The sequence below is a fragment of the Capsicum annuum genome, chromosome 5 (genome assembly GCF_002878395.1).
Source record: "Capsicum annuum cultivar UCD-10X-F1 chromosome 5, UCD10Xv1.1, whole genome shotgun sequence".
NCBI lineage: Eukaryota > Viridiplantae > Streptophyta > Magnoliopsida > Solanales > Solanaceae > Capsicum > Capsicum annuum.
The window spans coordinates 38,179,980-38,206,032 of record NC_061115.1 but is presented as its reverse complement, the minus strand read 5'-3'; positions in this window follow the sequence as shown (position 1 = coordinate 38,206,032).

Here is a 26,053-nt window from a genome sequence, read left to right as displayed (position 1 = left end):
TTACCTATCAACGTTATTAAAAATAGAAAAATCTCAAAATAAATGGGTCTACTCCTTACTCAAGTTACTAGTGAAGACGAAACAAGATTTCAGTCATTCCGTCTTCTATTAATTCTTTATTCAAATTTAATTCCAACAAATAAAATAGAAAATTCTTGAGTAGTCTACTTCCCTTTGAATGATAAATCCCTTAAATTTGGTAAACTAATAACAAATCATCAATAGGTATTTATAGGATTACATCAGAAACCTAAAACTCTTAACCAGAACAAAATAGGAAAATTTAGTCGGCACCTACCTACGGAAACTAGGTGGGTTCATTGGTCTTAGAGGGAAATTCCAGCTTCATGTTATCCACTAATGAGGGTACCTACGAGGGTCGTGGGTACCACTTCGCTCTGTAGGTGGCCTTCAAAACTCTAAGACAAAAATTCAGACTTTCAGAACTTGACTCTTTCACCTACGATGCCACCTATGAATGGCGTAATTCTCACTTACGGCCTATAAGTGGGTTCCTCTACAACATTTCAAATCTTTTGCTCCTAACCATGTTTTCCTATAAAAACAAACACAAAAACACATTACATCTAACAAAAAAAACCTAAAAAAATTGCATAATTTCCAATTAAAAGCATTAAAAGAGCCATGAAACCATGGCACATCAATGCATCAATCAAATTTCTACCATTTCATAAGGTGGTTGCCATCGCTTGCTTTGAATTTTTTGTACCACTAGGAAAATCAATTTAAAGTCTTATGTTTTATGTTGAGATAACTGGTACATTTGCATCACTAAACTTTTAGAGCCAGTAACTAATTTTTTATCTCTACAGCCATTTGTTCTTGGTTGGCTAGAATTTTTTTCAAAGTCTCTTCTATATTGCTATCCTGAATACCATGATGTTGCTGAAACCGCTAAGGTTTAACCTCATTATTTCCCCAAGCGTATTTGTGATGAATATGTCAGTTATGATTGTAGGCATTACCATAGTTCTGATTTCATTTTTATGTATTTCCCACAAAATTCACCAACTCTGGATTTATCCACATAAGTCTACTAAGTGACCACTACTAACACAAATTTCACACCAGGTCTAAGCTTATTGAACTACATTAACCTACACCTAAATTTGAGCTATACTCAACTTATTGAACTGATTCATCATCTTGTTCTAAAATGAGGCCAACTATGCAGCCAATTTTGTGATATGATCCACCTCGGCCATATCTACAATGTTCTTTATTATACTCCTAGTTACATTACCCTGCCACTCTAGATTTCCTTGGATAATATGATTGAGAAGATTATACAACTCATTATAGGTTTTCTCCAAAACCTGACCACCTACCGCTGAATCTAGAAAATTTTTTGCGTTATGGTCAAGACCTTCAACAAAAGAATGAGTTAATACCTTATTTTTCTAGTAGTGATATAACAAGTCTTTGAGAAGAGACTTGAATCTCTCCCATGCATGATAAGATTTTTGTCTGGCTTTTGCTTAAAATTTAAGATCTCACTCCTTAACCTTGTTGTTTCCCCTAATGGAATGAATTGAATGAGTAACTTCTTTACCAAATCATCCCAAGTTGTATTAGAATTTTAAGAATCTGCCTTCAATTATTTCTTCACTTCTCCTAATAGTAAGAATGGAAAGAGAGCCAGCCTCATATAATCTATGGAGACTTCTATATAAATAAATATGTCACTACTCTCTAAAAAATTCTAAAGATAAACCTGTGGATCCTCACATAGTATGCATGTGAAATGTCCACTTGTATGCAATAGTTACACTATATTCTTTTTATGCTCAAATCTACCTCCTGTATTTGATTTATTGATACTGGAGGTCACACTGGTTGTGATTTGGATTTCTACTTTGCACAATGCCATGTGAGCTGGTTGTTGATCACCTATTGCTGCAAGAATGGTCTCTCTTTATTAAATATGTGGTATTAGATAGAGAATTATGTCTTCTCTCTTTAACTAGTGCAAGCATCACTCAAGTTTAGGATATATAGTTCAACCAAATGCCTTTCCCTTGCCATCTTACTTATGATTCAAACCTGTACTTGCAAATTCAATAGCTAAGGCAAAGTTGTTAGCACTTATCAAACAAAATTGTAAGACCAAAAGTTAGAATGTTGCTAATTTTTCAAGTCCTAGGCAACTATGCCAAAAATATGTTGCAGCCTACCACACACACAAGTGTATACGGTCATACATTAATAAAGTGGCTTTTGCAAGCTGAATATTGATCAGATAGAGAGTTGCGGTTTAGCAGACAATCCAATTCAAGTATTACTATTAAGGTTAAATGAAGGTGATTTCTAACTAAAAAAAGTTTAAGTTTTATATGATAAAAGTAACAATGATCAATAATGAAATTTTAAAGTGTTGTAAATAATAATTTGGAGAGTTCCAAGGTCAAGGCATCTTAAAGAATCATGGAAAGTTATACTATCGCATTGGTTATATTGTTTATCTTGGTTGTTGGTTCATGGGGTTAATATCATGATTATGGTCATATGAACCTCTAATCATCTATTTAAATTAGCCTCACAAGTACATCATTGAGCGGTGATATGGAAACTAATTCAAACACATTTATTTTTCCTCCCATATTTGAGCCAAATGGGACTAATTAGGTATATTGATATCCTAACCATGAATGTAGTCTTTAATTCAGCTGAAAGACATGAACCCATTCCTTACGTTTTATGTTCTAATCTAATGTTACTCCTTATAGGCTCCAAAAAGATATAGAGATGTATTATAAAGGTAGAGAATTAGTAGAATAGTAAGTACTAGAAAATAAGAACCAAATACGATAATTAACTTTAACCAATTTAAATGTACTCTAAGATATCATGTTTGTACACTCAACCCTAGGAAAAGTGTAGTATCAACTCACAATCATACAAATAATCACCATTAATTAATTCATAAGTAAATCTACAAGAAAACTAAAAGTAAACGGATGAAAAATCCTAACGTAGAGCCTTTAATGCCTTCTCATATCTCTAAATGTGTGTTGTTACAAATATATATTATAAATTTGGATAATTAATCCCTATATAATCCCTTAGTCCTCCCATAAGCTTCTCAAAAAAAATTATATGTATTTAGCACTTTGCCCTCAACTTAAACCAAACAACACTAACTTTTAGACGATCTTGGGGAGGAGGGGTTGCGTCACATGGCCAAAGGAATATGACACTGGACCATAGAAGGCCCCATGAAGTGTAACATTTCACTATGGGTGCAGCTCATAAACCACTTCCATTCTCTGGGGTGCGGCGGATGGCTGCCCCCATAAGGGGGGTTTCGGCTAATAATTGCTCTCTTTTTCTCGTCTCTTTATTTCATGTTTTGCCACTCTATCAGTCTTGTTTGTAGGCTTTATTTGGCTTCCAAAGGTTACCTAGTTTTATCCTTAAACATCTCATAAAAACATTAGTCCACACAATGCAATATAGCTCATCAAAGTATACAAGATCAACCATAGCGTAGGCTAGTCGAACTAGTTTTCTCGTCTAAACTCCATTTGATTATTTTATTTCTTGAACTATTTCAAATACATAGTAAACACTCTAAATAGGTATATTAGCATACAAATACACACTTTATTCTTCATTAATCACAAGAATTTATACTCAAAACTTGGATAAATGCTTGTAGATAATGACACTCGGGTATATAAATATACCTAAGATCACTTTACAATGAACACTGTAGCTGGAGTCACATACTTGTGCATCTTTCTACTTGTTCCTGCCATAATTATCTGACCCTCATCTAGATTTATCATTTCAAAAGCTTGATTAGTACTAGGAACCTTCTTCATCATTAAAATCTAACTTCTAGCTTGACTATAGTGGTCACTTAATCCCATCAAATAGTGTAATACTCCTTGATACTAAAAAATTGATTTACTTAAGACAATCACACAATGGTGTCACGACCCAATTTCTTAAGTTATGATCACACCTACTATAATCTACTAGTACGTAAGCCAACCTATAGTCTAGAACAACTAATAATGGACCATCAAGAGAAATGGAGAAAATATAGAAAATAAATTTAAATAAAAGACTAATAAGGAATACAACGCCAAGACCGGATGAAGTGAGTACAAGAGCTCCTAATACAATCAGAGTATAAGTAAACACCAAATAAATATTACAAACCTATCTGAAAAATAAAAAAAAAGAGATAAGTCTAATAAATATAAGAACGAACAGGAATACATCAAATATAAGAAGCTCACCCAATTCTCTGATCCATAGATACTCCTCATGATGCACGTAACATCGAGAACTCATACTATAATCTGCAGGTTGCAGAAGTGTAGTATGAGTACCAAATACGTGGTACTCAGTAGGCATTGACCGACTGATCTCTAAAGATAATGCAAGTACAAATAATAGCTAAGAAGGAATATAAATTTTAGGCATCTATCCAAGAAACTAAACATAATAAGGATAAACTAGCCTATTCTAAAAGTGTTCAGGGACTAAAGTGCAATGCCGCATATCACTAACTAATATTCAAATAATGAGTGAAAGAAGGATATATAGCAATAGTGAAAGACAATTAAGGAGAGGGATATACTATGATACCATATATATGTGTGTGTGTGTGTGACTAAACTTAAGGTAATAACCTGAACAGCCAACCTAACATCTTGAGGAATCCCAGCTATGTAGAAATCTAATACTAGAATAATCAAGATCTTTAATCAAAGGATGACTAAACATTAGATAATCTAATAATAATACATCTTATAAGAAAGAAAAGGAATAAAAATGTACCAACAATCCTGAACTAGGATATCCAATAACCAACATAATTGATCTACGCCATCTGGTATAGGAGATATATAAATATACTATATGTCTAGACTTAAATCATGACTAAAAGTGTGAATCTATAAATCTATTTCCCGAGATCAAGTTCAAGACTAAATTGACATAACAGCAAAGAAAGGTTTGAAATATTTTGAGTGAAGTAAATAGTAGTGGTAAAAAATAGATTAATAATGGAACAAAATCAACCTCAATCTAATTTTAAAAATAGTATATCTAGTTCCAAAAGCTCATAATTCATTAAAGGAAGTGGTGTGATTCCCATTGTGAAAGAACCCATTTCAAAAATGAATAGTGGAAAAACTCCCTTTTTAGATAACAATAGTAAAATCAATGTTTGATGGGGATATTACCACTAACTAGGCATAAATTCACCTAAAAGTATCCATTTTACCACCACTATCCAAATAATACAACCATAAGCACCTAACCATCTATAAACTAGAATCGCATCGTCTTTAAGGAAAGAATACTCACTTAGAGTCCAACTGGTATCATAACCATAGCCTCGGGCTCTCTAATAAATAATTTATCATAATAAAGCCTCAAAAATTGGGAAGCTACGGTAATCAAAGGCGTAAAGTCACTATAAGAGGTCTAATCGAGGAATTACCAACCAATTCACTAAGTCAAGTGGTAAATCTTATGTTAAAGGGGGTATATAATTTCAATATATGATTAAGCAAGTCTATAATCAGGTGTTGAAGGATTCTATAACCATAAAGGCTATGCTAGCCTAATATTTGAATAAAATTTTTATTCTACATCCCATAAATAGGTTGTCACGATATAGTAGCCACAATCTCATCCTATGATCCCTACTTAGCATGAAATCTATACTCTACACCATATCATAGAGAAACATAGACTGAAGCCTACCTTGATGCAGAACCGCAATCTTGAATCACCCATAATTTGCTCATCCTCAATCCACGATCCCAAAATTGCACTATGCTATCAAAATAATAATCTACATATTGATACGAGTAAAATGAGACCGATATTATAATATAAAACTGTGAGCCAAAAATTAGATAAAAATGGGCATATGGAACTTGCTAATGGAATCCCAAAATTAAATCTGTCATGGGGTACCTCGAAGGACAAGGAATGTGTGATAAAAAATTAAGCACAAATAGGAGCCCAAATCAGCCCCAAAAATTTAGGAATTTAAGACCTAAATTCTATAACTTCACAATGAAAAAGTATGGAATTTGACTGGGAAAATAACCAAGGAGTGTTGAACTAGCTTACCTTAGCGTCTGATCTTAGGTGGATTTATGCACCTCAGTGTTGTTATCTGGGCTTATTTAGCCTTGTTTTGAGGACTTTTTGTGTTATTAAGGTATTGTTAATGATATAATTGAGTATATAAATGTTAAATAACTTTATTACAATGTTTAAGGTGCTTTTTAAATAGTTTGGAATCAATATGGTCATTTAGAATTTAGACAAGAAAACTAGTGTTACTAGCTTGAGCTATGTGTTGTTCTAGTTGATCTCGATGGATTCTAGTGTGTGTAATGAGTTACTAAAGGTATGATTGTGTAATTATATATGGAATAAATTTCTTATAGTATTTAAGGTTCATTAAAAGAAAGCCAAGAGAAAAAACACTAAGTTAAAGATTAAAAGGACAAAACTAGTTCTTAGCGTAAGTTACTAGTTCACCGTCTTGGATTCTATGTTGTTTTGATCTCTAATTCATGGATTTTTATGCTATAGGATGCTTTTTGATTTTATTATTATGACATATGGATGATAAAAAGGCTATAAATGAAGTGAAAACAACACCACAAGGCTTGAAATGAATGGACAAACTCATGGGACGTGACGAACAAAAATGGACGTTTTGAAGTCATTGGTGTGCCATGTACCTTATCCACCATGTTAGGGTCATTTACATGCACTTTGGGTCATACTAAATGACCAATTACAGTTTTCAACATGATAAGGGCGTGCTATAGACCCTAGGCACCGCGATAAGGTCTGTGGCGCTTTGGTGTGTCAAAATTGGCAGCTTTGGTCCTACTATAAATAGGACCCTTAAAACATTATATTACACACCTTGGACGACCATAAAACTTTGAGGATTCTGTACAACACTTTTTTAGGGTTTTACTCAATTATTTTGTTTTTTATGGATTTCAAAATGGATTCAATCATTGTGATTACTGTTATGTCTATGAGCAGCTAAACACCTTTTTTCGAAGTTAAGGCAAAGAACATGATTACTCTTGTTATGAATTGACTTGGTTTTGAATTTTTATAATATTTTGTTGTTTATTTATCCTTGTTAGCACTATTTTAAGGATTATGTATGCTTATAATATATCCATAGTCATCTTATGAACTCGGAAGGAAGAATAAGAGGATAGCACATGGGGATAATAGAATAGGGTTGTAATCTTCTATAGAATGAAGTTATAATTTGCATTTAGGATAGTAATATACCTAACTTTCTTATTTTTTTCACTTATGGGATGAAATATAAATTCATTTAACTTAGTTTCCACATCCCCATTCACTGATATAGTTGTGGGGCTAAGCTAGATAGGTGATTAGAGGATCAGAAGACCATAGTCAAAATATCAACCTCGTGAATCAACAATCAAGATAAGTAACCTAACCAATGAAGTTCGATATTATCGTATGATTGTTTATAGATCCTTAACCTTTGGTTTCTCCTCAATAACTATCTGAGACCTTTAGTTTACCGCATTGTTTAGTTTATGGTTACTTATAACTTTCAAATTCTTGAGGATACGTTTGCACTGAATTGATCATAATAGTGAACTTGATTTTGATTGTTGTCAACATAAGTATCTTAGGGATAGATACTTAGATTGTAAAAGTCCACTATATTACTTGGTGAGACCACGTGCACTTGTTTTTGCACTTGGTCGCAATAAGTTTTTGGCGTCATTGTTGGGAACTTCTAAATAGGTAACTATATTAGTTTTACTTTAGATATAATGAGTTGTACATAGTTTAGTATTTTTTTTCTTTTTAGTTTATTTTACCTTTTTGTCATACTTTTTCATATGTCAGCCTGGGATAGATGGTGGCCGAGTGATGATGATTTTTGTTATTTTTGTAGAAGACCCCACCGGGAGAGTATTTGTCCAAATATTTAGGGAAGCAAATATTTTGGAACTTTACTAGATGAGGTGAATACTAGCCTAGATATGGAGCAGACATAAGAATTCCAGCCATTCAGTTGTCATCTTTGTCTTGAGACAGACATTGAGAAGGTGAATAAGAGTAAATGCGTTGTGGATGGTGTAAATTTTTAATTGTGATTAGTTGGGTCCAATTCTAAGCACTTTTATACATTATGTTTAGATAATGACATACCTTTAGAGTCATCTAAAATAGAGAAAGAGTGTGAAGATGAGGAACAAGAATCCTATATTCTTAAATTTGCACCAAATAACCAAGATAAAAATATGCCTCACTTCAAGGCCGAGTGGTTTACCATTTATCGTCCTAAAGCTCCCTTGGTTTTGGCCCTTGGAAACTTCTTATTTTTTTAGACTCATTGTCCTTATAAAGACTCACCATATGAGTTATATTGTATAGGTACAGGTCAGGGGACCCTAGTTGTTAGGAGATCAATAAAGAGTTGTTCGGCTTCTATTGTGGTTATGGTTTGGTGGGTATGGGTCATTGGGTGTGGTGACAGTTCATTTGGTCAGTCTCTTAACCAAATAATTAACTTAGTGACTTGACTTGTCTTTGAGTACGAGTGGCTCACTAAGAGTCATGATGATAGGATACGAGTGGTAAGGTTGAGTCATATGTTGTCCAGTGTCAATCCTTTAGTTTCTGTATTGGGTACGAATGGACCATACCAATCGTATGATATGGTCATGAGTGGTGGTTAGGGAGTCGTATGGTGGACAGTGTATGGGTATCCAACTCACTATCTTGGTGATAAATCCATGGTATAAGTCGTATGTTGTGGTCATAAGTTAAGGGGTCGATGCGTAACCACCTGCGGTAATTTTACAGTTTTAAGTTGGGGCATTATGGACATTTCCCATTTGTAACAACCTTTGATACCACAATATAAAACACCTTTGGAAGCTTCATTAACCCATTATTCTCAATCAAACACTCTTAAAATCTCTCGCAAGCTCTCTCCCAAGAAAAAGGCTAGGGTTTCTTCAAGATAATCAATTAAGGATCTCAAGGGTGGTTTCTCTTCATCTTTCTTAGTGTGTAAGTCAGGTTACTCCTCCCTTATTTTTATTTTACAAAGAGCATGCGTTTTAATGTTTGATTTTCATAATATTATGATGGTTTGAAATAATGGTTGGGGTTTTGGATGTTCATGGTTGAATAATGGTTCTCGTGGTTTATTTATGTTTTCTTTGAATTGTGGATTCCCTAAATTACTTGGTTATGGTTTGAAAGCATATGAGCTCTCAACCTATTTGTTATAATGCCAATACAAATAATTTAGTCACATAGTGTGGCTATTCTAGAAATATTTGCATTACACAAAAGGTATTGGAACTTAAATTGGTTTGGTTGGTTTTAAATGGTTTGGATAGGCCTTGGGGGCCATGGTTTTAGTTTAGTGGGAAAATTTGGAGTCAACTTGGTTTAATGGTTTTGGTATGGTGTAAAAGGATAGACTTGCTAGCTCTAATTTTAGTATGATGATACCAATGGTTAATGACTAACTAAAATACTCCTTAGTAAATGGTTGGAATGTGTAAATGGTTTTAATATGGGATTAAAGAGAGTCGAGTAGCAAAGTCGTGTAAGGTGGGGGTCCAGGGGGACCGATGTTAGAAACTCATGTTTGTCGATATGAGGGTGGTCTTGGTGACCGTGTGCATGATGTCATGCTTTATATTTTAGGAGATGTACTAGTCATCTTAGTTTATTTTCTCCAGTCATGCGGCTAACACGCAGTGGCTCCCTTTAAGTAGGGGGAGCTGAACTCATATAGCCCATGGTTGGTTTTAGGACGGTCAAACTACTCACCCCAGGTTATGGTTTTAAATGCATGTTTAACCCAGTTCCCTATGTCATCACGTATGTGTGTGTATGATTGCATATGGTTATTTACCTTGGTTTTGAATAATGGAATTATTTTATCTTTATCCTTTAGTACATGCTAGCGTTCACTCTGTTAACCGCCTTCGAGCACTGTATCCCCACGCGGTGCAGGAACTAGCCATACTACTATTTCTCCTACTCAGTGACTTAGATTCAGGGGCAGCTTTGAGTTAGACTGAAGTGGTGAGATTCCATACTCCAGAAGACTCTTTTCATGCTCTAAACTTCTTTTATTTTTGTTATTTTATTGGTTTGATTTTTTATGGTCGAGGGCATGTCCTGACTGGATGTTATTGATTCTGGATAGAGGCTTTGTCAGATAACAATGGACATTGGCGGTGTCAATATTGGTGTCAGTCTTGGTATTGTTAATGGTAGTGTAGTTGGCATCGGATGTCTGTTTGATTGATATTATTGGACATAGGGTGCAGGACAGTTATGGTTAGGTAATGGAGGTGTTCTTTAGTCCTAGTTAGATTTGAGATACCCGATATGACTAGGCCATGGTTTAGGTCGTGTCATATCTATTACTCAATTTTTTTATCTTTGTACCACCACCTTATGAGTGAATAAAAAAGATGGATGCGAGGTTGGTAGTGAAATTTATATCCTCAAGGTGGAGGAAAAAATTGATATGGGTTGTGTTGCGACACTAAATCAGGCACTACTTGGGAGGAAACCCAAGTTAAGGTAGGTATTTACTTTTTAGTATTTTAGTTATTACTTCATGTAGTTTTTGTTTTATCGAGTCACAGGTTTATGGAAAGTCTAAGTACCGGAAACCTAAGCTAAAGAGCATAGAGAATATTGACTGTAGGGTCTCCGAACCCTCATGATGTATGAAGATACTACTAGCTAGGACTAGAGGCCTTAGGGAGTATTTCTATCTCTAATTTTAAGTATACCTATGGGACAAAGTATATTTTTAAGTATGGGTGGGGAAATTTCCATTGTTTTTGGTGAAGTGGTGTGGTAAGGTCTTGAGTCTTAGTTATTTTTCTAGATTTTGGGTAAATTTGAAAAAAATACAAAAAGATTTTCTTATTTTAGCTTTTAGTTGTTTGGTTAAGTCTAGTAGGTGTAAACTTCACCCACCCTGTGGTTGTTCTTTTCAATTTGTTTCCACGAACGCCCCTAGAACCCAATATCTTTTTTTATTTTTAGGATTAAATTTGAAATTTTCTTTTGTGTAGGATAAGTGAGATGTTCTTATTGGTTCTATTTGTAATTTAATAATGCAAGCTATTTTGTATATAAAGAGCATGTTGATTGTGTGTATTACTACTTTTGAGATACCTAGGCTCTAGTTTAGGACCCTTGAATGTTGTTGGCATAGTATTGAATTCACACTATTATTTGGTTGAGAGTCTATGATGATCCTTCTTGAGTCAAGCATGTGCCATTTGTGTGTAAGGTTATTGTGTATTTCTTGTTGCATGTGATGTCTAGAACTTTCCTGGTGTGTGTGCAAGCGAAATAAAGAGTGTGGGTTTAGGATATGATATAGGCATTTCTTTCATAGCCATGTTTCATACCCCTTTAGACCTACCATTATGCATAATCCTAGATAGCCCCATTGAGACTTTAGCTTGTTTTCTTTGATAGACTCATATGTGGCTTGTATCCCCTACTTAGATTAACTATAATTTGATCCAAAGATCCTAAGCACATTCATGCAAATTTAATAAGTTAAGGAGTGTGAAATAAATAGAAAGGAAAAAGGTGAAACTGAAGCCCCAAAGTAATAGCCATTGGTGTTGAAAATCGATATGTGTTGTGGTTGGGAGTTGTGTAATGAAAAGGATAAAGAGTTTTCAAATTAAATATTATGTGCATGGAAAATACTCCCACCCTATTATTGGTGAATTAGCTTAATAATATGGGGCGAAACAAAAGATATATGTAAAGGTAGATGACATGGAAGTGTGGTTGTTAGAGGTGGATTGAATGAAAAGTGTGATGTATTAAAGCACTTAGGAAAGATAGTCACTGTTACTAGCCAGAATAGTTCATACCCATCCCTTATTTTAAATTAGAACCCATAAAGACCTATTTGGTCTTGAGACTTAACAATTTGATAGTAGTGGAGTACTACACTAAGGGCAAGCCTATGGTTCATCTTGTGTAACTTGTGAATTCTTTGTGAGAGTGAGCGTAATTTGATTCTTATACCCATTTTTTTTATAAACTGCATCTATGTGAGTAAGCATGGGTAACTCTCTTGTGGTGAAGGCACATTTTTTATGATAGTTGGGTGATTTTCATGATCTCTTTTATTGGGCAATATGTATGAGTTTTCCAACTTGGTGAGTCAATTCTTGAGGCTAGGATGTTTTGAGTAGTATTCTAGAGCTTTCAATTATGTATAACATGCTTAGAGTAAAAACTAACATTTTGTGTAGTCATTGTAGTGCTAGCTTAAGTTCCTTTCTTATTTTAGAAGTGTAGTGTCCCCTCTGATTATGATGCGTAGAGTAGAGAGTTGTTTGAGGACAAAAAAGGCTTTAAGTGTGGGGTGATGATCTGAGGTGGATTTATGCACCTCAGTGTTGTTACACGGGATTATTTACCCTTGTTTTGAGGACTTTTTGTGTGCTTAAAGTGTTGTTAATGATATAATTGAGGACCTAACTGTTCAATGACTTTTTATAATGTTTAAGGTGTGTTTCAAATAAGTTTGGAATCAATTTTGTCCTTTAGAGTTTAAACAAGAAAACTAGTGTTACTAGTTTAAGCAATGTGTTGGTCTAGCTGATCTCGATGGATACTAGCGTGTGTAATGAGTTCCTAAGGTTATGATTGTGTAATTATGTGCAGAATTTTTTTATAGTGTTTAAGGTTCAATTAAAGCAATCCAAGAGACAAAACATTAAGTTAAAGATCGAAAGGACAAAACTAGTTCTTAGCTTAAGTTACTAGTTCACCGTCTTGGATTTTATGTTATTTTGAAATCTAATTTGTTGTGTATGCTGCTATACGATGCTTTGTAAGTTTATTATGATGATATGTGTATGATAAAAAAGTGTTAAATCAAGTGTAAACAACACCACAAGGCTTTTAATGGATGGACTAAGACATGGGACTAGATTTGACAAAAAACCAACGTTTTAGGGTCATTGGCGTGCCACAGACCTTATATACCAAGTTAGGGTCCGTCCCATTCCCTTGGGGACATACTAAATGACCAATTACAGTGTTTCACCATGATAAGGGCATTCCATAGAACCTAGGAACAGCGAAAAGGTCCGAGGCATGTTGGTGTGTGAAAATCGGCAGCCTTGGTCATACAATAAATAGGACCCTTAAACATAATTTACACAACTTGGACGACCTTGAAACTTTGAGGGAAGCTGGAGAACATTTAAATTAGCGTTTTTATTCCATTAACCTTGTTTATCGATTGATTTTAACATGTATTCAATCATTTTAATTATGGTTATGTCCATGACCGGCTCAACACCTTTTTTCCGGGGTTAAGGCCAAGAACATGATTACTCTTGTTATGAATTGACTTGGTTTTGATATATATCATATTTGGTTGTTTATTTATCCTTTTTATCACTAATTTATTATATACCCTTAGAATACATCCATAGTCATCTTGTGAGACCGAAAGGAGGAACCAGAGGTAGTACATGGGTATAATAAGAATAGGATTGTAATATTCTACAGAATAAAGTTATAATTTGCATTTAGGATTTGAATATACCTAAGTGACCTATTTAGTTCACTTACGAGATGAAATATAAATGCATTTAACTTAGTTTCCACATCCTCGCTCAATGATGTAGTTGTGGGGCTAAGCTAGATAGGTTATTAGAGGCTTGGAAGACCATAGTCATAATATCAACCAGTGAATCAACAATAAAGATAAGTAACCTAACCAATGAAGTTCAATAGCATAGTATCATTGTTCGCAGAACCTTAACCCTGGGTTTCACACTTTTAATTATCCAAGACCTTTAATTTACTACATTGTTTAGTTTATGGTTACTTATAACTTTCAAATTCTTATGGCTACATTTGTACTGAATTGATCATAATAGTGACCTAGATCTGGATTGTTGTCAACAAAAGCCTCTAATAGATTGATACTTGGCTTGTAAAATGCCACTATATTATTTGGTGAGACCATGTACACTTGCATGTGTGCTTGGGCGCTACAGCTTCAATGGATGATTTCCCATACTTTCCTACATCCCAAGCTCTCAAAAATAGAGGAAAAAGTCCTAGAGAGATGAGGAATAATCAAACAAAGAATAGGATTTTAATGTTAGAAGTCACCGTTTAAGTGACACATTACCGCTAAGGCGGTTGGGTAAGGATAGGTAGGGTTTTCTAAAGCCACATGCTTGACACTAAAGCAACATCTTCTAAAGAGGACCTCATCCAAAAGCTAGGACCTCTAAAGTGGTTCAAGGTCGCTAAAGCGACCACTGCTAAAGCGACTCCTAGACCGCTTAAATGATCCCAACAGATAATAGGCAGCAAATTTTTCTAATTCTAAATGGACTCCGACTTGGTGCATAAGATTCACTCTAAACCTCGCATGCATTAATAAACTATGCTACCATACCAAATTTGATATTTTAGACTTATAAATTAATTAAAACTTTCATCTATGCGTGTTTCGATTAAATGTGGGTCTCATACCTAGTTCCATTTTAACTAAATTCTATCTAGTAGCCCAAAATTAGTTTGAAATCCTCAAGACACAAACAAAGGGTTACCCTAGTTTAAAATCAGTAATCCAGAGCTAATGCATTGTTGGAATTCTTATCTGAGGCCATTTACTAGGATTTTTTGTCCATGATCAATTCTTTAACAACAATAGCTTCAAAATAGAAAATGATCCTAAAATCTAAATGAACTGTATGATATCAAACCTACAGTGTTGAAAAGTCATAAATTACTTTTAGATGCTATGGGAAGGCTTGAGATATTAGAAATGTACAAAAATTGAGAAAATGACCTAGAGGTTCTTTACAATTTTATTACAAGAAGGACTTTCACAAGCAAAAGTTAATGGATAAAAGAAGCCCAAAAGCTCAAAAATATGAGATACTGGGCCTGCATGCTCTAAGATAGATCTCCCAGATAACCTCTAAGGTAAATTAACAATATTAAGAGATATCACCAAAGGTATTCCTTTTACACCAACTCTTTCTCCTCACTTCTCAAATAGACACAAACTCAACCTAACAACCAACTTTCCTCCAACTGAACTAAGCATGGTTAAGCATGCAAACCTAAACCATACCATACTTACTATACATTGTTACCAACAGAACCAAGTGAAAACTATATCAAGTTGAAGACCACCCCAAGGCATGAACCATGCTACCAACTCCACAGTCCTAAATCTAACATCATTTTTCCATTCCAAACCAACTATTAACTCTGTTCTGTATAGAATATCCTTCGAGCCCTATCTGCACAATCATGTCACACCATCCTTAAAGGACTCAAGTTCATCTACTAAAAATCCATAATGGCAAGCATAAGAATTAGCCCATAAGGTGCTACCTAGACACACAAATGAAGATGATCAAAGTCTATAAAATCTAGCCAAAGCTTCAAATGGTATTAATGACCCCTAAATGTGATAAACATGAATCCCAAGTATAATCTCTCAAAGCTGAATAGTACACTCAGAATACCCCACTGACTATCAATAAAACCATGCTAATCCCAACTTAAGCACACTTCTTCGACTAAAAAGACATAAAATTCTAACAAACACAGAGAACCAAGATCAAGAATAGTAGAACCAATATTGTACACCATTGGACTATCTCTCGAGCATTTATAAAGATATTTCATCCAAACTGAAGAGATCCAAAATGGTAGGTAAAGAGTAGGCTTTTATCCCATAAAAAAATTCCCAACTGAGAAAATCTGGAAAAAGAGCTACAATCAAGCTATACGATCTATAGCTGAAATCTTAAAATTGTAGCAGAACTACTAGATCCAAATTATCCAAATTGATCATACTGACGAGTAAGCATCAATAACCTAAAAGTTGTAATAACTTTCAAGTTTTCATTTAAGAGAGTCAAAATTCTAAAACTGAAACCCATAAGTCTTCACAGATATCAAATACTCAAACCAATCACACCATCAGAATTTCAGCACTAACCCAATTATTCTCATACGAATTGAAACTAAAATATAGCCAAAGAACATAATATCATCAGAGGAAAACCATCGGATAATGCAACAAGCATTCAACTCCACATCTACTAAAGGACATATGCATAAAGGCATAATAATGAATATATCAAGGCTTGGAAGAATACTAAAAGTAGTTAAATCCCAGCAATTCAAAAAATACTATCTTAGCTTAAATCTAGTCAATCAACACCCAATCCATGGAGACAAATATTTATTCTCAAAAGACATCTACTTCAATTACCGATAATGATACACGAGCAAATACTACTAAGTTGAAGCATCATATAAGTCATAATAGTCCAAATAAATATCAAAGATGAGAAATTTCTAAACTTGCCCATAAAAACCAACCTCAACTTAATTGATACATGAACCATATCATAGGAAGAACAGAGTACTCAACTCAATACCAACACCAATATCGAGTCTATCATCGGAAAACAAACCCAACAAAATAGAAAAGAGAGCCTTAGATTGTTCAATATTAGAAATGGGAAATATAATTGAATTTCCAACTCTAGAATTATAACAAAACCATGGAAGTCCAAACTAACTTCACCCTCGATCAAAAATGGATCTAACTTTGATAATATAGAAGAAAAACAACAAACATCACCTAACTAAAAGAGAGAAAACCAATCAATCAAGTTGGTCATCTAAGCCAATGAATAAGGATCGCGAGGAAAGGGGATTCAACTAGATAACACTAGTCTATCTATCTATCATGTGAGAATCTATATAAACCAAAATAATAAAAATAACAACAATAAAAAAGTGTATGAGGAACGAAAAGTGAAAGCATAATGAATACCACTCTAAGGTCATAATTCCAAAGGAAGGACTTTAACCTAAGTACTACAGCTAAGTAAATAACAATACCAATCTGCTCAATCCACTACTAAAAGAAATCATCTACGAGGGTATCCATAAAAGCATAAAAAAAATACATAGAGGTTACAACAACCAATATAGTAACATCAAGGCATAAAATCACCGACGAGTATAAAAACCCCAACCCAACTCAAATAGAAGGTAAAAGATAGTAAGCCAAATTGCACCTACATTGATGGAGTCTGAAATCATTATACTAATGTGCATGAAGGAGTACGAATCTAAGTAGACCCAAGATAGAACCAAGCATCTAAACTACCAACTGAGGTACTAAGTGTATTACCTCTAACCAAAGGTGCCACGACTATATGCAATTGATCTGTATATATGGCATGGTTTCCTGGCACTTTCAATGCTTTAAATAAGGAAATTGTGCAAGTAATTAGGTATTCTTGTCAGATATGATAGGCTTTTGTGTTTATTTAGTAGGAAAATAGAGTTCATGGATAATAATTAGCAAGAGGGATGAAAAAGAGTTGAGAAGTCTATCTACAAGGCATAAGAAGTACCTATAAGCTCATAGGTTGTCCACGTGGGTTGATTCTACAAGTTGATGTTTTCATCTAATTACTATGCCCCCTACCTACAAGGCATAGGTACTCTCTACAGATTGTAGGTAGCCCTTATAGGTAAGTGATCTACAGCATGAAGATTCTAATTTTTGTGAACCCTGCTTACGCTTTGTAGGTACAAGCTATGGCATGTAAGTAGGGTCATAGCTTGGTATCGACTCAAGTTTTGTACTTTGTTTAGGATAGCTTTTCTGATGTATGTATAAATACCCATTCAATGTTTTGTTATTAGTTATTGCACTTTATATATTTTTTCAATGTTTTGAGTTCGAAGATACAATATTAATCTTGGAATCATTGTTCCTGGTTTTTAGGGTTTGACATTAATTTGACATTTTGGGTTTTCATTATTATTCTTCATAAGTTCATTCTTATGTTTTTATATATGAAATTTATGTGTGTTCTTACAACCATGAGAAATAAACCCCATAACTAGGGTTGTGAGAACTATGATGGATAACAAAGCGGAGGAAGTGTTGCATGCATTGGGATTTCTTTTATTTTGATTCCTTTCATGATAGTTGAAAACATTAGGAACTCATATATATTTGATACTTGCTCAAGAAATAGGTAGATATTAGTAAAAAGAAATCACAACACTAATTTGAAATAACCACCCTTCATCTAATTTACTTGAGACCAAGAGGAGAAAGTTAATGTAATGATCGGTATAAGATCTAAAATAAGGGTTAGTAATGCGACACTTAAAGGCCTAGAGTATATGAGCGAAATTCACCCAAACGAAAACTAAGAGATGGTTAGGTGATACATAACTTGTTAGATTTTACATAAAAAGCATCGAGATAGTCTAATAGCACGATAAGTATGTGGAGTTATGAAGTAAGGGGAAACACAATCCTATTGATTGTATCACACTGATAACAAACCTAATTACCAGTATTATTAATTTACTCTTACTATTACCAACCCCCCCCTTATTTCTTTCTGTAATTTCTAATAACATCAGCAAACTCGTAATAGATTTTTGATCTATTCCTCATGGATCAACCCCAACCTTGTTGGGTTTTATATTTGACAAGTGACCATTTTATACTTCTTAAGGGGTGTAATTTGGGAGACATTAAATTTTGGAACCATTGTGGAGGAATACAGTTATGGAATGATTGATTGAGGTTGTTAAAGTTATTGGTATTATTTGGTGACCTTTGGTTTTCTATTATTTCTAAGACACAAATTAGCGTATGCCTTTTACTTGGAGTCAATGTAATCCCCTAATTATATTTGATCCTAATCTCGAAAAAACCTTATGATAGAATCACAAAATGGAAAAAGAAAAAGAGTATGAGCATGTAGCCCAACACGAAAGTGTTAATGATTATCTAGTAGCATTGAATTATCTATCTCTGCATAGTATTCAAAAAACTACCATGCAAATCATTGCTTAATTAATAGCCAAAGAAAATACAAGTTTAGAAATTGCTCAACATGCTGAAGAAAGGGCTAGATAGGAGATAAAAAATCATCAAACAATATGCGATAGGGAAAAACTTAGAAGGAATAGAGTTCATTCACCTACTTATTTAGTACTTTCTAGTTTATTATGATTTTGAAAAAGATTTGGGGTATGTTGAACCTATTGAGATAGGTGATATTATTCCTCCAAATTTTCCCCAAGAACAATATGATATTATAAGTGTAATGATCTAGTTGTTGAATTTGAAGAAAGTGTTTGCGGGTTTTCATACTGATCATGCAAACCAGCACATCATAAACTTTCTTTTAGATTTTCACTACATATAATCTATTGGGAGTAAGTTCAGAAGCTCTGTGAATCAAGTTGTTCCTATTCTCTCTTATAGGTTAAGCGATGTTATTGTTAGGGAAACTACCTCGTGGGTCCATTAACACTTGGAATGAGTTGAGAGTAAAGTTTTTGGACAAATTTTCCTTTTTTCTAGAATACTACAGTTGAAGGATGAGATTTATAATTTTTGAAAGTTCTATGTAGAGGCACTGTATGAGACATGGATGAGGTTCAAGAAAACATCGGTCAATGTGCCCACTCATAGAGTTTTAGAAGAAACTTGATAGAGATATTCTATAAAGTCTTGAATACAAATACCAAGGTTATGGTTATACTAATATTAGTAAGGCTTTAATGTGTCTTTGTTGGGAGTAGGTTGCAAAAATCTTAGACTGGTTCATTAAAACCAACTGAAGGTGGCATACTCGAGAGGCAAATAAATTGATCGGTAAGTAAGCCATTAGTTTTTCTAGTGAGCGGAGAGCTCTGTATTAAATAGTGGCTCAAAAGGTAGCATAACTAAGGACTGTGATTGGGTTGCTTACCGAGAAATTTACAGCAATTAGAGCATAAAATGTGAATATAGTAGGAGCATGAGGTGAATCTTCTAAGCATGACAAGTCTGATTATAAGGAGGAAGAAAAGTACTTAGATTGAGAAATGGTTGGTTTTTAATAAAAGGGCCAAGGGTCTATATACATCCTAAGATTTGGACCCTTGAAAATTTCCAAAGTTTGGACCCTTTTGGACTTAGTATGACTCAAATGAGTCACTTGTACCTTGGTTATGATTCATAGGGTGCCTAGGTGGTCCAATCATACAGTAGGAAGTAAGGATGGCTTAGCTACTGCCCAACATATGACTCACATGGGTAAGAGTCATATGGGATCTTATGAGTGGTATAGGATAAGTGGTATGGTTCATGTTTGAGTTGTCTAGTGTAATTTGTCCACCATGTGGTTGGTGGATACGATTGAGGTTACCACTCATACTCTTAGGTATAAGTTAGGGAGGTTAAGTCATATAGAAAGCAGTAGTTAAGGTCTTGTTAATGTTTGATACTACTTGGGGTACGAGTTGGGGTATCACTCATACCCTTAGATATGAATGGTAAGGTGAGTCGTTCCCCTGCATGTGAATTGTTTTAATTTTAAGTCAAGGGTAGTTTGGATATTTCCTACTTCTAAACCCTATTTTCCTCAAGTTATATAACCCTATATGGGCTTTCATAACACTTATAAAAGGATCATAACACTTCAAATATCCTCTAAAACACTCTCTTGGGAGATTGGAGGCTTGGGTTTCTTAGCTGTTCTTCAAAGGGGCCCAAGAGTTATGTTTCTCGTCGGAATCTTCTTGTATTAATCCATCCTTTATTTTTATCTTAAAATAAAGGCATGTGTATTGTGTTTTAAACATTAGTTTATGAATCTATGACGGTACATTCCACGTACTGACGCATACTCTTTCTTTACGCTATGATGTATTATATCATAGGTTCGGATTCTCAGGTTCCTGACCATGCATAGACAAATTCAGATTCAGCCAGTAGTGTCAAATTCAGTAGTGAGTCCACGAGGATATGCAGTTATTTTAGTATTTTCAGTAGCTTCAGCATTTCAGTAGTTGGAGTTAGTTCTAGGCTTACCCCATCAACTCTATATTCAGATAGTTTAGTTAGAGGCTTTTCAGACTAGACTATAAGACAGTGTTTGGTTTTGCAGATTATTATTACAGTTGATATTCTTTATCAGTATTCAGATTTTGAACCTTATGGCAATTCAGCTATTTTCTGCATTATTTTTAGTATTATTATTCAGTGCTCACAGCATTATTAGTCATGGGTTAGCTCTGGGGTACAGACTCGGGTGTTACAAACTTGTTATCAGAGCCTAAGGTTCAACAGAGTTGAAGGGAGTTTGAAAGCTGGGTCTAGCAGAGTCTTGTACATGTGTGTGTAGCGCGCCACACTTATTGACAAGAGGCTATGAGACGTTTTTAGGAAAAGTTTACCTTCTTTCAGTATTTATGTCGTGCGAATGAGCATGAGCTCAAGTTAAACTCTCAATCTAATTTATTTCTTCCTTCTATTTACAGAACATGCCTCCCAAAAATACTAACGGAAGAAGGGCCAGAAATCAGTTAGCACCTCAGCCCGTTCAGGCAGATCCCTTGGATGAGCATGTCTCCCATGCAAAATTCAGATTTACATTCACCACTATAACCAATACTATAGCAGCTCGTAATAAATGGCCAGCAGCAGTTCAGGCCAACCCAGTGGCCAATACTGCTGCAGTAAGGATTCGAGACTTCACCTGAATGAATCCTCCCCTATTCTCAGGATCTAAGTCAGAAGAAGATCCACAGGAGTTCTTTGATCAGGTTCAGAAAGTCACAGATATTGTGGGGGCGACATCCAGTAAGAGTGCTGATTTAGCTGTCTACTATCTATAAGACAGTGGAAGGTAGACAAGGGTACAAATGCAGATCCCATAGAATGGGAAGATTTTGCTACTGCTTTTCTAGATAGATTCTTTCCTTAGAGCTAAGAAAATCCAAGGTGTTAGATTTTATCAATCTCAAGCAAGGCAGTATGCGTGTGAAAGAGTTTCCTAAAGTTTACTCAATTAGCCCCAGGTATGCTTCCTATGTAGTAGCAGACAATAGGTCCATAATGAGCAACTTCGCATCTTGGGGTGTTAGAGAGTATAGTTAAGGAGTGTAGAACTGTGATGTTGATTAAGGAGATGGACATATCCAAGATCATAGTTCATGCTCAGTAGATAGAAGAGGCTAAGAATAACGATAAAGAGAGGGAGAACAAGAGAGCTAGGGAAGGTAGCTTTAATTTTACTCAGCCTTAGTCAGAAGGTGGTAACTATTCCCAAATTTATCCAAGATCTTCAGTTACAACTCCATCTTCAGCTAGTGCTCTAGTCCCTAAGTTCAAAAATGGTAATAAAGATAGGGCATAAGGCTCTAAATCTCAGGGTAGTATTAACAGTGCTCAAACAAATCCTCATTGTCAGAAATATAGGTGAAACCACCACGGTGTCTGCAGAGCTGGTAGTGATATTTGTTTCAGGTATGGCAAACCAGGCCATAGAATTAGAGATTGTCCTCAGTCAAGTTCTCAGGGTCAGTATAATCGTCCCTCAGCTCAGTCTGGTCGCCCGAATCAGCAGGGTGCCATTTTCAGTGCCACTAGTGGGCAACACCCAAATAGGCTTTTTGGACTTCAGTCTAGGCAAGATTAGGAAAATTCTAATATGGTCACTGGTACGTTATAGATCTTTCATTTACATGTTTATGCCTTCCTAGATCCAGGAGCTTCTTTATCTTTTGTAACTCCTTATATAGCCATTAACTTCAAAGTCAGTCCATAAATCCTAGCAGAACCTTTCTCAGTTTCTACCTCAGTGGGTAAATCTATCGTAGCCCGATGGGTACACAGGAACTGTCTGGTTATGATATCTCAAAAAGTTACTTTAGTAGACCTTGTAGAGCTAAAGATGGTAGATTTTGATGTCATTCTCAACATAGATGGGATCCATTCATGTTATGCCTCAGTTGATTGTAGAAATAGAATTGTTTATTTTTCAGTTTCCAAATGAACCATTCATTAAATGGAGAGGTAGTACTGCAGCACTTAAGTGTCAGTTGATTTTATACCTTAGAGCTGGGAAAATGATATCCAAGGGATGTGTCTATCATCTTATGTGAGCCAAAGACTCTAGTTTAGAGATTCCTAGTCTTGAGTCAGTTCCAGTAGTAAATGAATTCTCAGATGTGTTTCCTGGAGATCTTCCCAGAGTTCCTCCCAAAAGAAAAATTAACTTCAGAATAGACCTTCTTCTAGACACTCAAACTATATTTATTCCGCCATATAGAATGGCTTCAGTAGAATGCAAGGAGTTAAAAGAACAGTTAAAGGACCTATTATAGAAGGGGTTTATCAGACCCAGTGTTTTCCCATGGGGTGCACCAATCTTATTTGAGCATAAGAAAGATGTTTCCCTCAAAATATGTATAGACTACCATCAGTTGAACAAAGTTATAGTCAAGAATAAATACCCACTTCCCAGAATTGATGACTTGTTTAACCAACTTTAGGGTGCTAGTTGCTTTTCTAAGATAGACCTCAGATCAGGCTATCATCAGCTTAGAGTCAGGGAATGTGACATTCTGAAAATAGATTTCCAAACTTGGTGTAGTCACTTTAAATTCCTAGTCATGTCCTTCGATCTTACAAATGCCCTAGAAGCTTTTAAGAACTTAATGAATCACGTGTTCAAGTAGTACTTGGACATGTTCGTTATAGTATTCATCGATGACATTCTTGTTTATTCCCTGTAGCAAGAATGATCTTGCAAATCACCCTGGAATCGTACTTCATACTCTCAGAACTCATTAGTTGTTTGCCAAATTCTGTACGTGCAAATTATGGATAAGGTCGATAGTATTCCTTGGACATATTATTTTCGGTGATGGCATTAGAGTTGACCCTCAAAAGATTGAACCGGTGAGAAACTGGCCTAGACCCATTTCTCTATCATATATCAGGAGTTTTTTGGGTTTAGCTGACTATTACCATTAGTTTTTTAAGGGTTCTCGTCTATTGTTTCCCCTATGTCAAGATTGACTCAGAAAAAAGTAAAGTTTTAGTGGTCAGATTCCTGTGAGAAGTGTTTTAGGAGTTGAAGAATCGACTCACCTAAGCCCTAGTTTTGACTCTACCAGATGGTTAGATGGGTTTGTTGTGTACTGCGATGCATCCAAAGTAGGTATGGGTTCTGTCCTCATGCAGAGAGGTAAGGTCATAGCCTACACCTTTAGACAGCTTAAGCCCCATGAGTAAAATTACCCTACCTATGATCTTGAGTTAACAGCTGTAGTGTTTTCCTTAAAGATTTGGAGGCATTACTTGTATGGGGTACATGTTGATGTGTTCACAAATCACAAAAGCTTGCAGTATGTCTTTTCTTAAAAAGATTTAAATTTATAGGGGAGGTGGTTAGAGTTATTGAAAGATTATGACATGAGTGTTCTGTACCATCCAGACAAGGCCAATGTAGTGGTTGATGCTCTCAGTAGATTTTCTATAGGTAGTGTTGCTCATGTTGAGAATGGTAAGAAAAAGTTCGTTTATAAAGTTTATCAACTTTCTTGACTAGGTGTTTGCTTAGTCGATTCAGCAAAGGGAAGTATGTGGGTGTAGAATAGTTCTGACTCATCTCTGGTTTCTGAAGTAAAGGAAAAGCAAAACTGATATCCCAGTCTAGTAAAGCTAAAAGAGTCAGTCAGATGATCAAAAAGTTGAGGTTTTCTCCTAAAGGGGAGATGGTGTATTGTGTTGCCAGGTGTAGATGACTTGAGGTAGTTAATTCTTGTAGAAGCGAATGGTGCGCGTTAATCGATTCATCCAGGGTCCACTAAGATGTATCGCAATTTGTGAGAGATCTATTGGTGGTTTGGGATGAATAGAGATATTGCAGAGTTTATAGCTAAGTGATCTATGTGTCATTAGGTTAAGATTGAGCACCAAAAGCCTAGTGGGTCCATGCAGGAGTTCAGTATTCCCATATGGAAATGGGAAAAAGTTAACATAGACTTTGTGATGAATTTGCCTTGTACTCGTCGTCATCGTGATTCAATTTGGGTTATCATAGACAGGATGATAAAATTTGCTTATTTTCTTCTAGTTCATATTTCTTATTCAACCGAGGACTATGCCAAACTCTATATCAAAGAGTTGGTCAGGTTACATAGAGTCCCAGTGTCTATCATCTCAGATAGAGGTACCCAGTATACCTCTGACTTTTGGGAAGCATTCCAAAAGGGTCTTGGTACCCAAGTTTACCTCAGTACAGCCTTTCACACTCAGACAGATGGTCAAGCAGAAAGGACTATTTAGATTATAGAAGATATGTTAAGATCCTGTGTTGTTTATTTTAAAGGTAATTGGGATAACCACTTGCCTTTGTTAGAATTCAGATATAATAACAGTTACCATTCCAGTATTTAGATGGCTCTATTTGAGGCTCTTTATGGTAGGAGATGTAGATCTCTAATTTGTTGGTTCAAGGTAGATGAGGATATAGTAGTAGGGCCTGATTTAGTGTTTGATGCCTTAGAGAAGGTTTAGTTGATCAGAGAAAGGCTTAGGGCTTCCCAGAGCTGACAAAAATTGTATACAAATGTGAGGAGAAAGGATCTCGAGTTTGAGATCGGTGATTTTTTGTTCTTGAAAATCTCTCCTATGAAGGAGGTGAAGAGGTTCATCAAAAAGGGAAAGCTCAGTCCCCGATATGTCAGTCCTTATAGAATTCTCACCCATTTCGAAAAGGTAGCTTACGAGCTTGAGATGACTTCAGATCTAGCTTTAGTATACCCAGTATTCTACGTCTCCTTGCAGAAGAATTGCATTGGTGACCCAGCAGCCATAGTCCCCTTAGAGGGCATAGATATTTAGAATGATCTCTCTTTTGAAGAGGTTCCAGTCCAGAACCTCAATCATCAGATTCACAGACTGAGGAACAAAGAAGTTCCATTGGTCAAAGTTCTTTGGCAGAATCAGTCTGCTGAGGGAGCTACTTAGGAAACAGAAACAGGTATGCAAACAAAGTATCCTTGCCTCTTCTATGCAAAATCAGAATTAGCTTAAGGTAACATTCTTCCTTAGTTTTGCTTAGTTCCATAGCAGTTACAATTA